At 43.8% G+C, this 20,964-nt stretch overlaps 1 protein-coding gene across 14 annotated transcripts in view; it reads left to right on the plus strand.

Annotated features, from left to right (window-relative positions):
• The first annotated feature begins 229 nt into the window (after positions 1-229).
• Positions 230-20,964, plus strand: part of LOC108644519 (mitoguardin 2-like) — a 65,594-nt gene continuing 44,859 nt past the window's right edge. For 4 of the 14 annotated variants that reach the window (XR_004219607.1, XR_004219609.1, XR_004219610.1 and 1 more), the window contains exons 1-3: positions 3,835-3,928; positions 5,672-5,749; positions 9,466-9,556. The gene's annotated coding sequence lies outside the window, so the exon portion shown is untranslated. Of the gene's footprint in view, positions 375-3,191; positions 3,303-3,834; positions 3,929-5,671; positions 5,750-9,465; positions 9,557-11,291; positions 11,446-12,551; positions 12,641-15,822; positions 15,954-20,964 lie in introns of those variants that run through there. The other 10 variants (XR_004219611.1, XR_004219615.1, XR_004219623.1 and 7 more) reach the window with 8 other exon arrangements.

Consider the following 20,964-nt stretch of genomic DNA (forward strand, 5'->3'; position numbering starts at 1 on the left):
CCTCCCTACTATAGGGTTAGGCATCGTTATTGGACACATTACCAGCAGCATCAGTACCAGCCGCCCCGTTGGGCTCAGTCAGCACCGCACCACCAGCTGCCGTAGAACTGTCTCTCACTGCCCTGCAACACCACCAGCTGCCGTAGAACTGTCTCTCACTGCCCTGCAACACCACCAGCTGCCGTAGAACTGTCTCTCACTGCCCTGCAACACCACCAGCTGCCGTAGAACTGCCTCTCACTGCCCTGCAACACCACCAGCTGCCGTAGAACTGCCTGCCTCACTGCCCTGCAACACCACCAGCACTTTTGGAGATTCGGCATCGGCTCCTCTATCTAGTCGGCACCTCCCGCTCCCTCCAGATTCTTCAAGTAGTAAGTCAGGGAGAGGGTCACACAGTCAGTGGCTCCTCACCCCCCGGTTATACTCCTTACCTGCTCCTGCTGTATTTAATTATAATGTACTAGATTTTAAATATTTCATTAGATGATTGGATCTCAATATATTCATCTGTGTCTGCACCACAGACAGGCAAGATGCCAGATGTTAATCACATATAGAACATTTGGGTTAAGAATGGTCGCAAAATGTCAGCATTGAGATTTGTTTGCTCGAAAACATTAGACCCATTATGTGTTGTGAACTTGTGACGTACTGTATTTAATTATAATGTACCAGATTGATAAATATATTGAGATCCAATCATCTAATGAAACAGTTACAAAGGGTGCAAACTGAACCCTAGAGATCTTGAGATGTTGCTGCTCTTGTTGCTCATAGAAAATGTATCGGCAAAGACAAGTAAACTGGAAGCTCCAAATATTATGTATAATGTAATATGTATCTAGTTATAGAACAGTCTGTGTCATATCTATCTATCCATACATCTATCTCTTTCTATCATCTATATATTATCTATCTCTATCTATCGTCTTTTATCTCTATCTATTTATCTATCTATCTTTGGATCATCTATCTATCTATGCCGCAATGTATTTTACAGTTTGAATTTGTTTTAAAGTGTTGCCATGGGAATCTAAATGAATTTATATGCTGAGCTAAAGAGATACAAGGGGACATTTGTTGCAAGCACAGAATTGTAAAAATACACTGACTGATTACTGTGCAATCATGAGCCACAGTTGAGTAGTGAGTCAGTAATTGGTCTATGTTTATGTTTTTTTAATTGATTTGATATCGTAATTGCCTGGGAATCATTATTTCTGGTCTTTTACTTCCCTCCCACCTGTTTTATTGTGCTGCAAATTAGTCAGTTTTTATTTCATTAAATTGTGTGCCTTGTTTTATGCCTTATGCCTTTATCTTGGCCCTTGGCTTGCCTTATAATATTCTTTGTTGGAGTCTTGGGTGAACATTGTGATTTGGAACTGGGGCCAAATCCAGTATAACTATCTTTTTTGTTTTTTTGTTTCATGAATCCATTACTGTTACCATTACGGTTAATGGAGCGCATAATTGGTATTTCTGCAGTGGGTCTGGGTTTTTTTAATGATGTTTATGGTCAGGTTTATTTTGTAGATGCTGGATTAATGGATGAAAACTTTTGTTTGGGGGAAAAAACACTTTTTTTTAAATGTTAATGGCTCTTTAAATCTGGGGATAGGGTTGCCACCTGTCTAGTTTTGAACCCAGGCAACCCGGTTTTTAGATTGCTGCCTGGTTTTCAGATGTCTAAAAACCTTTACCTGCAGGATTAGGATTACCTGCAGATTGACAAGAAATACAGCCAATCACAGTACGCTAGGGCTTATCCCGCCCCTACATGTTATTGACACAGCCCCCTTACATCACCGGTGCCTGCCCCCTGTTTCACCACATCTGCCCCTTTGCGTCACAGCGCCCGTCCCTGATGTCACTCCCCCAGTCCTGTCTGGGTCTATCTAAAGAGAAAGGTGGCAACCCTATCTGGGGGGGCCGTGACAAAGTTCCCCAATTGGGCCCTTCAGTTGATAAGACCGACCCTGTTAACCAGCATAGATCCACTGTTGGGGACTTAGCCCCGAGTGTGAGCCCTGTGGCTGGGCAGTACCCCTGTTACTGATGGGGACACTGTTCTGCTCACTCTGTAGTTTGTGGCTGAATGGGGAGGCTGTGCCCTTACAGACTGGTTGCTGTACATTTTGCCAGCAGAGGCAACCAGTGTCCGACTGGGCCACCGGGGTACTGGGAAAAAACCCGGTGGGGCCCCGTCGGCCTATACCCAATCTCTGCAGGTCTCCGCTGATCCACTGGTCTCCCTCCCCCAACGCGCTTCAGGTAAGTTTGATATAGGGTGCTCAAGGAGGAGGTTGGACAGGTGCTGGGGGCCTCTGCGGGAGGGGGGGGGTGAAGGCGGCGGGGACCATTGGGGGGTGCAGGGGCCCCCGAGGCAGAAGCCCGGTGGGCCCTGCACTCCCCAGTCAAACCCTGGGGGCAACTCCTCCCATACTCTGACTCTCAGCCACTCAAATGGGCCATAAATGATGCCATGTAATGTGACGTCCGTGCCCCTCACTGGGTAAAGTGGCTTCTATGTGATTCACTGGATCTGACTGCATGTGTTTAACATGACACAGACATAGAGGTTTGTTGCTACGATAACAGGGACCTCAGCACAAGCTCTGCCTTGGGTCAGTATCCCCACAGTATTTAATGCTCGCTGATCAGTTTTTTATTTACACGCTTCACTGTTTCAGGATTCAGATACTATGGCTACAGTTCTGGTTAAATACTGCTCTTGGTTATTTAATGCACTTTATTTGGTTTATTTTTCAGTATCTGATAATGTGATAATGTCACAGTGGCATTTTTTGGGCACCATTTCTCTCTGTATAAACTGGAGTCCGTGCCTGGGCACACCAGCCAGACAGTTGTAAATTGTCTCAAAAATAGCATTCTCTACATCAGTACATCAGTTAGCGTATTTCGGCTACATGTGCCTGCACCAGAGCGTATTCCATTCATTCGGGTGCAGGCACATGTAGGAGGCGTAGGGCGGTATTTTCAGCAATCGCTTTTTCGCTTGCCGAAAATATCCGCCCTAATCCTCGTCTGGCATCAGCCTTAAAGGCTGACCGACAAATCACATTCTGGGAACTAACCCCACCTATATTAACACCTACTAATAAAGTACATTTCTTACTGTTTACCGCAACTATAATTTTTTGTCAAAAAACAAATTCCTCCTACAGCTCAACACACCGCCCTATTAGTGCAGTGAAGGAACACCACCAGCTGCCGTAGAACTGCCTGCCTCACTGCCCTGCAACACCACCAGCTGCCGTAGAACTGTCTGCCTCACTGCCCTGCAACACCACCAGCTGCCGTAGAACTGCCTGCCTGCAACTGCCTGCCTGCAACACCACCAGCTGCCGTAGAACTGGCCCTGCAACACCACCAGCTGCCGTAGAACTGCTGCCTCACTGCCCTGCAACACCACCAGCTGCCGTAGAACTGCCTGCCTCACTGCCCTGCAACACCACCAGCTGCCGTAGAACTGACTGCCCTGCAACCAAGCTGCCGTAGAACTGTCTCTCACTGCCCTGCAACTGCCCTGCAACACTGCAGCTGCCGTAGAACTGACTGCAACACCACCAGCTGCCGTAGAACTACTGCCCTGCAACACCACCAGCTGCCGTAGAAAAACTGCCGTAGAACTGTCTCTCACTGCCCTGCAACACCACCAGCTGCCGTAGAACTGCCTGCCTCACTGCCCTGCAACACCACCTGGCCTTGCCGTAGAACTGCCTGCCTCACTGCAAAAGAAAATGCCGTAGAACTGGCCCTTGCCCAATGCCGTAGAAACTGAACTAAACACCTGCTGCCGTAGAACTGCCTGCCTCACTGCCCTGCAACACAACCAGAGCTTTTGGAAATTCGGCTCCTCTATCTAGTCGGCACCTCCCGCTCCCTCCAGATTCTTCAAGTAGTAAGTCAGGGAGAGGGTCACACAGTCAGTGGCTCCTCACCCCCCGGTTTTACTCCTTACCTGCTCCTGCTTTATTATCCATGAATTGTAAAATACACCAACTGATTACTGTGCAATCATGAGCCACAGTTGAGTAGAAAGTCAGTAATTGGTCTGTTGTTTTATAATTGATTGTTATGATGTTGTAATTGCCTGGGAATCGTGATTTCTGGTCTTGTACTTCCCTCCCACCTGTTTTATTGTGCTGCAAATTAGTTTTTATTTTATTAAATTGTGGATGCCTTGTTTATGCCTTATGCCTTTATCTTGGCCCTTGGCTTGCCTTATAATATTCTTTGTTGGAGTCTTGGGTGAACATGGTGATTTTGAAATAGGGGCCAAATCCAGTATAACTATCTTTTATTTTTTTGTTTTCATGAATCCATTATTCTTACTGGGGTTAACAGCTCATTTGCTATTTCGGCAGTGATTTTACTGGCAAGTCTTGGGTTAATGAAGTGCTAGTTGGTATTTCTGCAGTGGGTCTGGTTTTTTAATGATGTTTATGTTAAGTTTATTTTGCAGGTGCTGGATTAACGGATGAAAACTTGTATTGGAAAAAACACTTTTTTAATGTTACTGGCTCTTTAAATCTGGGGATAGGGTTGCCACCTGTCTAGTTTTGAACCAGACGGCGCAGTTTTTACATGGCTGCCCGGTTTTTAGACGTCTGAAAACCGGGCACGATTGTCAGCAGATTGAAGAGAAATACAGCCAATCACAGGTTATTTATAATAGGGATGTAAACATCTGAATTCTAAAACTCTTCTGTTATATCTTTTTACTAGAAATTAGGCAAAAATTAGGGCTTATTTATGATGCCCGAATATTTTGACAGAGTTATAACAATGGCTAATGCTCTGGAAAAAATACACTCTGCCATTTAACATTTTATTCTTGAACCAACAAATGTATTTGTAGCTGTAATATTGGTGTGTAGGCGCCATCTCAGTGCATTGTGCCCGAGTCTGAGCTTTCAGCCAGCGCTACACATTAGAACTGCTTTCAGCTAACCTATTGTTTCTCCTACTCCCATGTAACTGGAGGAGTCCCAAGTCGGACTTGGATTTCTTACTATTGAGGGCTATTCTGATACCTACTGGGAGCTGCTATCTTGCTCCCTTCCCATTGTTCTGTATATGCAAACCCTATGGGCTTGTATTAGTGTCCCCTTACTCTGTAAAGTGCTACAGAGAACAATAGCACTATATAAATCGTAATAATAATAATTAGGCCCCTCTATTATACAGAAAATAAACAGCAGGGAGGAAGGAGCCCCTGACTTTCCATTTTCCATAGACCAGGAATAGAGTGCAAGGCGCCTATGTTCCTCTGCATTCTTCAGTTTGAACCTTAATTACAGTAATAGACAAAATGGGCACACTGGGGCTTTACATGATGTGTGCGATTGTGTGCCTGGCATTGCGCCCCCTTCAGAGAAAATGGCTCTGTTGTTTTGGGATCCAATGCATTTCCAGACAATGATGCTACAAAATGAGCTGCCAACGAGGAGCATAAAGCGACACGTGTGTATCACAAACATGCAAAAGCCTGTAGTGTGTAGGGCAGAAACTCACAAACTAAACCCAATGTATTGTTACTAAACCCAAATATTCCAAAGCTCACTCATTTGAATGTATATTTGGGTATGAGGAGGAGAGAAATGAATTTGACTTTACTAATAAACCTTCCTTTTGTCTGTAGAGTTATGAATAAAGGGATATTCCTTGCTTTTCATTGGCGGCAGGGGACTGAAAGGGAATGGCTGTCTCCATTTGAACAGTAAGACTTTTACTAATATTTTCCCTATAGAAAAATAACCCAAGGGAATGTCTGACAAATGATGGCACTTAATTTTAATTAAACTGCTGAATTGCATCAATATGTCTCAGTAGGGCGGGCCTGATACATTCCATTCAGGTAAGAATACACAAAATCAACTATTTTATAAATAACATTTCCACATCATATTAAAAATATGGGGTTCGAATTCCTGATACAGTATGGGATCCCTAATCCAGAAACCCATTAACCAGAAAGCTCTGAATTACAGAAAGCCCGTCTCCCATAGACTCCATTTTAATCAAATAATTCAGAATTTTAAAACTGATTTCCGTTTTCTCTGTAGTAATAAAAACAGCATCTTGTAATTGGTCCCAACTAAGATATAAATAATCTTTATTGGATACAAAACAACCCTGATGGGTTTGATTAATGTTTTATTGATTTTATAGTAGACCTAAGGTATGGAGATCCAAATTACGGAAAGACTCCTTATCCGGAATACCTTTGGTCCCGAGCATTCTGGATAACGGGTCCTATACCTGTACTTGGTAGTATTGCTATCGATGCCCTCTTTGGAAATGGAATGCCAGCAGGAAGCATATGAAGCAGTGATCAGTTTCAAATCCACACACGTATTGTCCGGTCAGTGTAGGAGCACCCTTTTGTTTTGGCATCAACAGTTTGATGGATCCTTTCTTCGCATTATCTACCTATATACTTGCACGCAACGATTCCAGGCTAAACTTGGTCTTGTAAAAAGTAAGTATGGTTACAACTTGGATTACACAGAAGAATTCGAATGTGTATGAAACACCCCAATATCTTTGTTGAGTTTACAGTAGTTTTACTGATTTGGAGTTTGACGTTTAGCAAAGTGAAGTTGAAAGAGCCATAGAAAGCATTGCTAAAACCCAAACTGCAGGATATGATGGAATTCCAGCTAAACTGTTTAACGTCCTGCAAGATGGTGATATGAAAGTGTTGCTTGGGATATGCCAGCAAGTTTGGAAAACTCATTGGACTGGAAGTTCATCTATATCTTAAGACCTTAAAAGGAAGATACCAAAGAGGGTTGTATTGCACGTATCTCTGGATCCTGCTAGACTCCAGCGGCAACAGCACTAGTGATCTCAGCAGATGGAGAAAAGCTATGGCAAATCTGCACAAAATATTTAAGAGCAGACATAAAAGATTTTCAGAACCCCAAAGCTGATTTAAGGTGTTATTTGTCTCAGGGCAAAGATCTCATTGGGGGCCCCCCATAGCTTCCCTAAGACATTTGTGGCTGTACTACCCTGAAACTAGGGTTGCCACCTTCTGCCGTTCTCCTATCTCCATGCAGGGGGTGGGGTGTGATGTCACCGGGAGGGGTGTGATGTCACGGGGGCGGGGTGGTGACTTCTCAGGGGGGAAGGGGTGACTGGGGTGGGGCTATGACATGGTTATCAGGAATAGGTCAGTTGCAACCTCAATCTCAGTGAGTCCTGCCCGGTTTTCCAAAATGGGAAAATTGGGCAGGCAGTTTTGACCCAGACAGCCCTTCTGAAAACTGGACTGTCTTGGTCAAGACCAGACAGGTGGCAACCCTACCTGAAACCAGGGGCGGGCCAAGCCGACCCGGCACCCTAGGCAACCCGGTAGGCAATCTTTCCAACCCCCTCCCGTGAGCCCTGTGGGGGGGGGGTCGCGATGCAAGATCATTACCCCCACCGTGTAATGGCAAGTGGCGGGGGCAATGACTAAAGGGAGCGGACTAGGGGTAGGCAGGAGAGGCTCCTGTCTGGCACCCCCCAATTGCTGCACCCTAGGCAGCTGCCTCTTCTTCCTACCCCTAGTTACGCCCCTGCCTGAAACAGGTGAATTTGAAAGTTACAATTGTGCGCTTCATGCTTAAAAATAAACATGGCCGGGCCAAGTCACAGGCGCACCCAAGGCAAAGCTCTTTCATCTCCCTGCCCCACGGCATGTGTGCGTCTCTGTGTGTGTTTGCTCCCACAGTGACACGCAGCGGGAAGAGGGGATGAGCATCACGGGGGCCAGTGAGCGATGCGTGAGGCCTCTAGGGGTAGCCAGACAGAAGAGGTAGGTGTCCTGGTACCCCCACACCTTTGTGCCCTAGACACATGTCTCTTCTGCCTATCCCCAGTTCCAGCCCCGCTGCTGCTGAGCAGGAAGCTTTTGTGCTTGAGGGAACACACACGAATGGTCCTGCAGGTCCAGCTGGCTTTGGTGCTACAACTCCCAGTACCCTGCATCCACCTTAGGGCAATGTATTATATCCATGGTACATAGTATTAATGGGAAAGAGCAGGCAATGCAAAGGTACGTTCTGCTTTATTATACTTTAGCGTTGCCAAGATGCTTAAAAAAAAGCTGCAGGTTTCCGAAAAACATGTCCCAAAACCTACAACAAGTGTGTGCTTCTTATATGCTTTGGGCCCAGGGCACTTTCACGTGTGTCTGGTTGTACTGCCATATGTGTGTGTATCTGGGGGATATTGTGATTATCTTTATCCTATATAGTAGCATCATGGGAGTTACAGTGACTATTCTGCTTATAGGTTATTATGAGACTGTCTAGTAAAGTCCAAATATTGCAAATCTTGTAGTGGTTGGTATGGGTTGATGTGTTAAAGGGCCAGATTCTGTGTGTTATTAGTATTTAAACAGAGTAATAGTTAAGCTGTGCATCTGTCTAGTGGAACCATAACCAACAAGGCAGATAGGGTGTGTGTGTGTATATATATATATATATATATATATCCTTACAGCAGGAATGTACACATTGGCTGCCCTGCCTTGTCACATTCTAGCATTATCTAAAAATTAAACAAATTCTAGTTTTTGTCCTTAACAGGATGACTTAAACTCCATCTTTGGCCATACAAATCCCCTGGAATGCAGGTCCTATACCCCCAGTTTGACTGCTAAAGCCCCAACTCCCTATTGTCTGTGTAGGTCCCTACCCTTAGGCCTACAGCACATGGGGCAAATACATTTTGACTCCTTGCTAAAAACTGATAATGCCCTGCCTTGTTAGTAATGGGGATCACGGGAAAGTAGCAGCACCAGCGATTTCCTCTTCTGTGTGAAGACATCTACACTCACACACACTCACATATAACATTCTGATTGTGTATCATATGCAAAGTGTGTGTAGAAATACATTTATATTTGAAACACAAGCATCTAATTAAATAACATTTAGCCAAGCAATGTTTACTTAAGGGTTTTTTTTGGTTGGGGAAGTAGCATTTGGGGACTTTGCCATACTTAAAATGACTAAATATTTGTTTTTAAGGGTGAGTTACAGTCGTATTTCCTTTTCACTCCTGAGTTAAGAACTGAGGCCTTATTTTTAATGCACAGTCCATTTTACAGTCCAACGCCTTGGTTATTTGAGAATTCAGCAGAATTGCCAACCGAGAAAGTAGAACAATATACCTACCCATTTTTACCTTTGGAAAATGTGTCCTTTGTGAATATATATCATACTTTTGCAGGCTCTTATGACACAATGTGTTGAAGGTGCTTATTTGTACATAAGTTTTCTTTTCATTGTGGGGCCTTTATATGCTATTGATCCATGTATATTGGGCATTAAACAGCTCAGTAAACCCTGGAATTCATTTTTGGTTGTTTGATCTTGTACAGGAGGGTGTGTGGGAGATATGATGTTGTAACATGGAGCTTTCATCTGATTTTATCTCCAGTCTGCTGCCCTGATGGAGGGGAGAGTGGAGCTGAAGGAGTGAGTAGAAGAGCTTGAGCACAAGTGCATCCAAGGGGAGACAGGCCGTGCTGGTAAGTAGTTATCCCCGGCTGGTATTTGTATAGTTCTACACATGTATCCCTACCCTCTGCTATAGGCAGCTCACTTATAGGGCACCTATCGTTGAAATATATATTACCCCGCCCAACATGTGGCCTATTAGAGCCTGCATTCCAGTTTGGGGACAATACTATTTTGGGCAGATATTGCCCCTAGGAAGCGTCCTGCCGCCATGTTGAGAATTACTCATGTGCATAATGGGGAGAGTCCCAGTCAGCACATTATGCACTTGTACATGTGACACAGGATCAGCCAATTACTTGCCTGTTCTTATGTCACAAGTGTTTTCTGGCTAAAATATTATTTGGCTCCAACCTTTGTGTGGGCTCTTATAACCCACTCCTCCGGTAAGGGATCGATGTTGCTATGATAGGTGGCCTTTAAGCTAAAACAATAGAGGTTGTGAGAAATGACAGTCTCATCCAATAAAGAGCCACACACACATCTGTATTTTGAGTGGTTTCATGAGAGTGGGTGCATGTGTATTCATTGCTGCTTTCCCCGCTGCTTGCTCCCTGTGAGCCCAGACTGCAGGTTTGTAGATGGGTTCTTTAGGTGCCAATAAGAGGCTGTGGACTTTATTTCATGTTACTGGGAACTCGTCAGTGATTCTATATCCGACCTATGGTGCAGTCTGTACCTACCTCCTGTCTGCTGCTACAAAAATTCAAAAACTTCCTGGTTGCTAAGGTAATTTGGATCCTAGCAACCAGATAGCTGTTGTAACTGCAAACTGCAGAGTTGTTGAACAAAAATTGAAATAATTTAAAAAATACAAATAATAAAAATAAAGACCAATTGCAAATTATTTGAGAATATTTCTCTCTACATTATACTAGCTATTAACTCAAAGATGAGCAACCCCTTTAATATTATACAGCAGAAGATAAACATGATTGGATGCTGAATGTTCCTACAGTGCAGCAATGTATCAGATTATTGTGTGGGTGCTACTAGGAGACTAGGCTGGGCACCCAGATTTAGTAGACGCTCAGGGGCAAGTTCTATATGTAACTTCCCTGAGGCCCCAGAACCGTTGTAATGTCTCCCCATGCTGGTGTTTGTATCCAGCAAAGCTTGGAAGCTCTTTATTCTGCTCTTGTATAAGGCACGGTGCCACAGGGGTTCTGCCCGCTGCTGCTTCCTGGTACCTTTATACTCATTCACACGCACCTGGTTCAGATGGCACCGGCAGGACTAGGGATCCATATATTATGAAATGCGAATGGATTTGACACATATAAAAGAGTTACCTGTGTGTCAGAAATCAGAAGGATTTCCCTTCCCCTCAGTATGGGGGTTCCATTATGTCATTATTGCTCACCTGCTAATATTCTGTGTACCCAGGAGAAATGGTTCCATAGTAACCCTACAGGGACTGGTTTAGGCTTTGTACCCACAGGTACCTTCTCATCTGCCCAATGAATATTGTATAATGCATTTTACCCTTCAGTGATTGGGGCTCAGGGCTGGAGAGTGAGGGAAGGGCAGAGCCAGTTTGCTCATGTGCATTACATTCCCTATGGGGGGGCACCGGATGAGCCAGACTGTGGGTGAATGGGATCCATTCCTCATACTAAGTATATTACAATATGGGCAATATCTCTAGGCAATCCTTTTATAAGGATTTGCTCTGTAATACATTCACATGTCAGTATCACATTCAATTCTGGTTTCTTTTATAAATGATCTTATCTTTACCCTCAGCTTTTCCATGCCTGTATGTGCCAGTGGGGGGCACTGAGCGTACAGCCTTCATGCCATGATGGGGAATGGTGGGAGGATCCCAAGAATGCCCATTAGAACCTCAGTCTGTGAGCCCAGTATGAGAATGCTCTGGGGAGCAGCCATACCCACACAAGGACTTCTCCCACTCCCTCCCCTACAATGTGTTACCCCTGTCAAATGAGCCCAGTTACCAAAATAAATACACACAGAGCCACTTGGTGGTAAATCTGTGTAAGTCACAGCTTTATTGTTGATAAACATAATACATTGCGCTTTTTTATTGGTCCTGAGGAAGGCAAAAAAAAACCTCTGAGAAGCTTTGGCCAATCTGCTTAATTAGAGGGAAAAATTCCTTCCTGACTCCTCAACGGCAATCGGATTTGCTCCCAGGATCAATGCGCCATATTTAACCAAGGAAATGGGTGAGATGGAAACAACAGGGAATATGGCAGAATACACATGGCCGCCATTAAGCTGCTAGATGAATAGTGCATTCCTTTCCATTCCATTGGACCCCAGGCAGCCGGCAGACCCCGGCTTCTGCAGTCTGAGGGATGGAGTGAAAAGGAATAAAGGGGGAGGCACTGCTGTTGGAACTGCAGTGTAAGCAGGGGGCCACCGCTGGTGGTAGAAGGGGGGGAAGCAATATGGCAGCATACACAGAGAACCTATAAGTCACAAGGTGAATACAGCATTCCATTGGACCCCAGGCAGCCTGCAGACCCCGGCTTCTGCAGCCTGAGAGGTGGAGTGAAAAGGAATGCAAATTACTTTGTGGCTTAAGGGTGCTGTTATGTATAAAACCATATAATGGATTGAGTAGGGGGCACCGCAGGTGGAATAGTGGCGGCTGGAAGGGGTAGCACCACTGGTGGAATGTGTTGGGCAGTAGTGGAGGCACAGCTGGTAGAATTCGGTTGTTCTTACCTACTGCTAATGAGGGTACCTAGACAGAGGTGCAACTGTACTTGGTACCCAGGAAATTGGTAGTGGTGCTGTCAGTAGGTGCCTTTTCCAATATTTTTGAAGGGCCATAGAAAGAAGAGAGAAACATAGATTTTATACGGCACCTTAATATCTCTCGTTGTCCCGCATCAGGATGGCCTTGTTGACAGCCTCTAGTTCTTTATAGAGGCCTTTTAGGTGGGCTTTAATATATTTATAGTCCCCTCGGAACTCGGCCTTGAGAAGGAATCGCCACCATTTTGTTATTTTGATGCAATCCCTTGCCATCCACAGATCGTACAGGGCCATCTTGATGTCACCCGTTATCTGGCCCCTAATGCCCTCCAAATAGGGGCCTGCGCGTGGATCCTCAAAATCCCTGATCTCGAAGACATCCAGATGAGGGGGGATCCACCATGAGATCTAGAGAAATGCAGGAAACAAGAAGACATTAAGTTTAATCCCAGTGATAATAATGAGAGTGACAATTAGCCCAAATAGCACAGCAATGTGTATTTATTACCACTAGGGGCGCTTACCTTTCCATAGCGGTACTCATAGTACTGCCTGCTACTGGCACTCATGCCCATCTCTGCTGCCCCTGTAATATAAAATAGAGATTTGGGAAGGTTAGAGTTAATGTAAAGATGTAATATTAAAATACAGACCCCAAATAAACACAATAAAGAACAGATATAGGGGTACTGTAATAACAGCAGCACATTTACTCCTTTTTTAATAATAAGCCTTTTCAACCAGAAACTGGGGTTCCAATTAAAAACAAAGGCTTATGTATATAGTTTGCTTGTACCCCCGCCCTACCCAGGCCTGTTCCATTACACTAACACAAGCCCTTGGCCCCCCCCAGATCCTGCCCATTTCCAAGCAATCTCTTCCCATTTGATTTGGTGCAGAAATCAGACCATTATTCCTGTCAGGGCCCCCACCCTCCTCTGGATCAGCCAACAGTTATACAGGTTTTATTTAGGCAAAAAGGTTAAACTTCATGAATGTGTATCTTTTTTTAACCTCATCTACTATATAATACATATTACAGAGGGGAAAATACAGGTTCCTTACCAGATGACCCACAAGGGGCCGGCAGGTTCTTCTTCTTCCTCTTCTTCTTCTTGTTCTTCTGCTCTTGATGGAAGTTTTAGTCTTTAAAAAGACTTTTCTGCGTCGTCTTCTTTATCTTTTTCTTTGTCGCTGGGAGTCACTGAAAATCGCTCGAGTCGCTCAAATCGCTTAAATCGCTCGGATATTTCACTTTATGGGGAGAGAGATAGAGAGAAGAGACTGTAAGCTCTTGTGAGTCGGGCCCTCTCTGCCATTCATAGCAATACATACTGGGGTTCCCTTTCTGTATCATTCCCAGTGGTACTGCGCTACTGAATATGTTTCCTGCTCAATGGGGGCTTCTCATAACCCGCCCTGCTCTGATAAGTTCCCCTTCACCCATAACACAAGGGATCCTTATTTTAGGCATTAATTCTGATTTGTGCTATTGTCTTTCTTCTCATGGCTTCCCTTACCCACCATCCACTCTAGTGCTGAGACCAATAACTGTTGCTAGGATGATTGGGACTCTAGTAACCAAATGACATTTGGTATTAACTGCTAAAGAGAGGCAGAGTAAATGGCTTAACAGTTCAAAAGCAGCAACAAGTAAACAAGAAACACCAAACACACATTGCCCTAGAACTATAACCACAGAGGATGCTGGGAATTGTAGTCCAGGTTTTAGACCCCATCATTGGTTTGTCCCCCCTGAAGTTTTACCCCCTGTACCCCATGGATGCTTTTTGGGGGAAATGCAAAGTTGCCTAAAATGAATCCCCTTTTCCTGCTTGTCAAGCAAATGTAATTTGGAAAGACAAACTGACATTTCCAATGGACAGCTTCATGACAAGCATCTGCCCAGGCAAAAGGAGGCAATGGGGGGCCAATTTGGGGAGTTTTGGAGCCAAAGGGGCAATTTTTGCCCTACTCCCCAAGCTACTATAAATCATTGGTGCCAAACCACCCCAAATTGCCCCTTGTATTGTTGTTTTTAATATGCCCCCCTGCCCCAGTGTTGGTATCTGCTGCACTTACCTCTGAAACCAGAAATGAAATAACTGTCACTGTCACGAGACATGAAGTCACCTTCCCTAACAGCTTTCAGCCAATCAGAGCTGCACACAGTCATAATGCATGGTATGCCAGTAACTGACAGCCAATCACATACTCAGGTACATATGTGATGGTGTTTGGCTGCATGGTGAGACTTGTGACCAATCAAGCTCGCCCTTACTGATTCACATAAAAACAAACAAAAGCATCCTTAGAACCAGGGCCACCATCAGAACTCACAGGGCCCTGAATGGATTCTACCTGTCAGGGAAGGGCCAAGCCGACTGGGCACCTTTGGCAACCCAGTCAGCCACCTTGCCCCAGCAACCTCACCGCCGTGTGTGTGCCATGGGGGGGGGGTCATTACTCTGCAATGACAAGTGGGGAAGCCATTACAAGGAAGCACGGACTAGGGGTAGGCAGGAGAGGTACATGCCTGGCGTCCCCCATTGTTTGCACCCTAGGCAGCTGCCTCTTCTGCCTCCCCCTAGTTCTGGCCCTGAAAACAAATAAGTAGTCCCTTACAACCCCCCCCCCCCAACATGGGACACCACCAAAAAGGCCCATCCATAAGGTACATTATTCCAATGAAAAGTTAAAGAAATCAGAATGTTATCAAGCTCTTGACATCTCCAGGCCTGATGGCAGACCATGTTTCCTATAATATTTAGTGGAAGATTCTTCCCAGACTTTTTTCTCAGTAAAAAATGACCTGCAAAATACATGTATATTACTTTCCAAAACATAACAGAAATATCAAATTGTATTAAGAGGGGAATTTATTAGCTTTCATATTTTTTCCATGATTTATTGTTTTTTTTTTTTTTAGCTAAAACTCAAATTTTTCATGGGAAAAAAGCATGCATTTTTGCACAAAAACCACTAATACAGGTATGGGACACCTTATACGGAAACCTATTATCCAGAAAGTTCCAAATTACAGAAATTACATCTCCCATAGACTCCATTTTAATCAAATAATTCACATTTTTAAAAAGTATTCCCTTTTTCTCTGTAATAATAAAACAGTACCTGTACCTTATCCCAACTTAGATATAATTACCCCTTATTGGGGCAGAACAGCCCTATTGGGTTTATTTAATGGTTAAATGATTCCCTTTTCTCTGTAATAATAAAACAGTACCTGTACTTGATCCCAACTAAGATATAATTACCCCTTATTGGGGCAGAACAGCCCTATTGGGTTTATTTAATGGTTAAATGATTCCCTTTTCTCTGTAATAATAAAACAGTACCTGTACTTGATCCCAACTAAGATATAATTACCCCTTATTGGGGCAGAACAGCCCTATTGGGTTTATTTAATGGTTAAATGATTCCCTTTTCTCTGTAATAATAAAACAGTACCTGTACTTGATCCCAACTAAGATATAATTAACCTTATTGGAGCAATCCTATTGGGTTTAATTACTTTTTACAATTTTTTTAGCAGACTAAAGGTAGGAGATCTGAAATACGGAAAGACCCCTTATCTGGAAAACCCCAGGTCCCGAGCATTATGGATAACGGGTCCCATACCTGTACATCTAAAAGCTGTGGATTTTCTGTAGAAGTTAATGAGGAGTTTCCCTAGACAAATTGCAACATTTTTTAATTTAATTAAAATGGGAAATATTGTGGTCTTTCCGTTTGTGCTTTTTAAATTTGGATTTTCTAATAAATGACTGACAATAATGAAAATGAGTTTTCATTGTGGTTTCAAAAAACTCAAAACAAAAAAATCCGAATGCGGATAAATGACCCCCAAAGATGAAGAAAATATTCCTGGGCAGCTGGTTACATTTCGAAACCCCTAGGGCATTTCTTTGGCTATTTCTGGTTTTTTTTTTCTTTTTGTTAATGTATTAACCTTCTTTCAGGCTAACATGTTTTGTAACTCTGGGGGGTTTATATACCATATAGCATTTGTCTGCTTTTTTTTCCATCTTGTAAAAATTCTACTGTGTAAGGCCTGAGTGAGGCTACCAAAAGGGAGGGGACTGGAGGTGCTTACAACTGTATGGACGTTTGGCCATACTCCAACAGAATAACTCAAAATAATTCACAAAAAGGGGGGTTGTGGGAGCACTCCAAGGCTTAGTATAAGTGTACCAGTGCAATGGAGGTGCAAGTGATGCTGGTCAAATTAGCTACAAGCATAGAAAAGGCAGAGGATTGAATCCATGTACAATTGCCCAGTCCCCTGTTTCACAAGTAATTTAGTATCTATGCCAGGGCATGTATTCCAAGCACCAGGGGGTTTTAGTTACAAAGTTTATAATCATAAAATTGGTAAGTGTCATGATCGGTACCCAAACCTAGAACATTTGCCAAGGTTCTGAGCGAGCAAAATGAACCAGATTGTAGGAGGAAGCCTGAGGCAGCTTACTAGAATCAGAGTCAGCAGGCCAGATCAAAACCAGAACCGTAGTGCACAACAAAATCAGTATCCAGATGAGATGTAAAGCAAAGGGGGTCAGTCCAGGCAGAGTTCAGTCGAAGTCAAGATACAGGCAAGGGACCAGAACTGAATGCGCACCCAGGAATTATGCGTAGATAGACCTATAATGGGTGTGGAAGGAACTGAGACTAGGGATCTACAGACATGATAATTGGAGATTTACAACAGGTGTGGGAAAATAGAGAGCACCTATAGCCATTATTCCTGCCTGGAAAACTAGGGCTATTATTGAAGTGAACCAAGAACCCAGCAGTCCACTCAAATAGGCTAGAGGCAATTAAACTGCACAGCAAGTAGTGGGTTCCTAGTTCAAATCTAGACAGGATGTTCAGTAAGCCACATATCATAAATATTTACTTCCAGTTATATTTTTATAGGTTGGACCTCCCTACATAGTAGCATTTCTTGGAAAAGTGTCTCCAGGCCAGGGCATTGGTCTCAGCATTTATAGAAGAGAGATTACCAAGACCAACACCCATTTTTAAAAGTCATAGGACAAAAATTAAAATGGACAGGTGTGAGGGTGTAACTTTGTAAATAGAACCCCCCCCCCTTTAAAAAAAAAAAAAAATACACACACTTGTATAAATGCTAAAAAGGCTTGTGAAGCAAGGGGCCAGGGAATGTGCATTGACCAATATCCCCTCCTTTTCTATGTTTGTAGTAACTTGGCAAGATCAGTTGCACTTTCATTGTACTGGTATATTTGACTTAGCCTTGGGGGTGCAACCACAACCCCCCCCTTTTTGTGTATTCTAAACCTGCCAAAAACCAGGTGATAGCAAAAATGACAACCTATTGTCACTCGTATGGCAGTGACATCAGTGGCACCTACAAAGGCAAACAATTGTCCCAAGCATAAATGCTTGGAGATGGGCATTGATGGAACAAACAGAACTAGAATAGACAGAACAGTACTGCAAGGACTAAAAAGCCTGTCAAACAAAGATGAAAGCAGAAGGAGTAAAGATTTAAGAACATTCAAGGCCATGTTAAACATCAGAAAGTGCAGGAAGCTAAAAAAGGACTACAAAGTACCAGCCAAGGGTCAAATACCAGTAATCTATTATAAAATGCCCAAGGACAAAATAGACACATGGCCAGGATTCAGCATAAACTGGGAGAGGGAATTATGGAAAGTGCCTAGTCAAGAGCACATACAAAAGGTATTGAAGTGGGAATAACCAGGAACAAATTATATATATTAGGCACGTAATGCAATATAAACCCAGTCCAAGCCATGCTTGTATAGGACCTTTATTCAAAGAATTCTCAAATCCTTGGTGCTAACACTGTACGACTGTGATATAGCATGAATAAAGCAAGAATTTGATCCAAAAATGCCATGCTTGATGGCATATCAACATTCAAGGGCATCAAAATAATATGCTAGGCACAAAACAACCTTGTCTCTTCAAAGGTTTTTCAGTTCTTTTATCCACGGTGCCATTTATTTTTCCTCCTTATATTATTCAATTTTGTCACTATTGGTGTGAGTGATAACCCCTTAACAAATAAGTCTGATTACGCTTATGCACAATTAGGATTCAGCCATGGTCCAAGCAAAAGAGGCTTCCCAGAGGGACCTTAATGAGGACTACACTGAAGGAGTACAAGGGTTTTGCTGGGGAGAACCAAGGTGATATAAATGTCCGGTCCTGCCAGCATATGCTTTCTATTAAGGTCAACTGGACACAGATGCCTGATGGCACACTCCATTTCTATTGAGCAATTCTTGATAAAATCAGTAATACTCATCAATGGAAATGATGTGTGCCATAAGGATGTTCACATTGACCCGCCATGTTTGGGTTTACCTTTAGATCAGGCGGGGTTGGGTTGAAATTTGGGCAACCATTGGGGGTTCAGACGGGGAAGTACAATCTTAATCACATACAGAGCAGAAAGAAGCAGGTACGGGTTGGGTGTGAGTCCTACAATGGCAACATTTTGTGGGTTAGGGTCCTGACCCGAACATCTCTAGTGTGCCATAGGTCAACCACATAAAAACTGCCAAAATAGGAAAGAGTTACTAATTTCTCATTTATATTACCACTGTGATAAGGATTTTATAGTAGACTTGAAGCATGGAGATCCAAACTACAAAAAGATCCCTAATCCAGAACACCCCAGGTCCTGATCATTCTAGATAACAGATCCCATACCTGCACTCCTACCTGTTGTCATAGTTCAGTAGCTTTTTACTTTTCTCCCATTTTCTCCATGTCTTTCCCAGGACTGAACTCCAATCCTCACTCATTATCTAAAGAACATAGTTCTACATAGACTTTCTTATTGTCTTCCCATGCTGGATGCTGGCACAGGCACACGGGGCAGAAAGTGGGGGCTAAATAAATATATGGCTACACACTAATGCTTGATGCTGGCACAGGTACACGGGGCAGAAAGTGGGGGCTAAATAAATATATGGCTACACACTAATGCTGGATGCTGGCACAGGTACACGGGACAGAAAGTGGGGGCTAAATAAATATATGGCTACACACTAATGCTGAATGCTGGCACAGGTACACGGGGCAGAAAGTGGGGGCTAAATAATATATGGCTACACACTAATGCTGGATGCTGGCACAGGTACACGGGGCAGAAAGTGGGGCTAAATAAATATATGGCTACACACTAATGCTGGATGCTGGCACAGGTACACGGGGCAGAAAGTGGGGGCTAAATAAATATATGGCTACACACTAATGCTGAATGCAGGCACAGGTACACGGGGCAGAAAGTGGGGGCTAAATAAATATAAGGCTACACACTAATGCTTGATGCTGGCACAGGTACATGGGGCAGAAAGTGGGGGCTAAATAAATATATGGCTACACACTAATGCTGAATGCTGGCACAGGTACACGGGGCAGAAGTGGGGGCTAAATAAATATATGGCTACACACTAATGCTGAATGCTGGCACAGGTACACGGGGCAGAAGTGGGGGCTAAATAAATATATGGCTACACACTAATGCTGGATGCTGGCACAGGTACACGGGAGAAAGTGGGGGCTAAATAAATATATGGCTACACACTAATGCTGGATGCTGGCACAGGTACACGGGATGGGGGCTAAATAAATATATGGCTACACACTAATGCTGGATGCTGGCACAGGTACACGGGCAGAAAGTGGGGGGCTAAATAAATATATGGCAACACTAATGCTGGATGCTGGCACAGGTACACGGGGCAGAAAGTGGGGGCTAAATAATTATATGGCTACACAGTAATGCTGGCGCAGGTACACAGAAAGAAAGTGGGGGCTAAATAAATATATGGCTACACACTATGCTGGATGCTGGCACAGCACGGGGCAGAAAGTGGGGGCTAAATAAATATATGGCTACACACTAATGCTGGATGCTGGCACAGGTACACGGGGCAGAAGTGGGGGCTAAATAAATATATGGCTACACTGGATGCTCACAGGTACACGGGGCATAATGTGGGGGCTAAATAAATATATGGCTACACACTAATGCTGGATGCTGGCACAGGTACACGGATGGAAAGTGGGGGCTAAATAAATATATGGCTACACACTAATGCTGATGCTAACACAGGTACACGGGGCAGAAAGTGGGGGCTAAATAAATATATGGCTACACACTAATGCTGATGCTAAACAGGTACACGGGGCAGAAAGTGGGGGCTAAATAAATATATGGCTACACACTAATGCTGGATGCTGGCACAGGTACACTGGATGGAAAGTGGGGGCTAAATAAATATATGGCTACACACTAATGCTGATGCTAACACAGGTACACGGGGCAGAAAGTGGGGGCTAAATAAATATATGGCTACACACTAATGCTGATGCTAACACAGGTACACGGGGCAGAAAGTGGGGGCTAAATAAATATAAGGCTACACACTAATGCTGATGCTGGCACAGGTACATGGGGCAGAAAGTGGGGCTAAATAAATATATGGCTACACACTAATGCTGGATGCTGGCACAGGTACACGGGGCAGAAAGTGGGGGTTAAATAAATATATGGCTACACACAATGCTGGATGCTGGCACAGGTACACGGGATGGAAAGTGGGGGCTAAATAAATATATGGCTACACACTAATGCTGATGCTTGCACAGGTACACGGGATAGAAAGTG

Source organism: Xenopus tropicalis, chromosome 8 (genome assembly GCF_000004195.4).
Source record: "Xenopus tropicalis strain Nigerian chromosome 8, UCB_Xtro_10.0, whole genome shotgun sequence".
NCBI lineage: Eukaryota > Metazoa > Chordata > Amphibia > Anura > Pipidae > Xenopus > Xenopus tropicalis.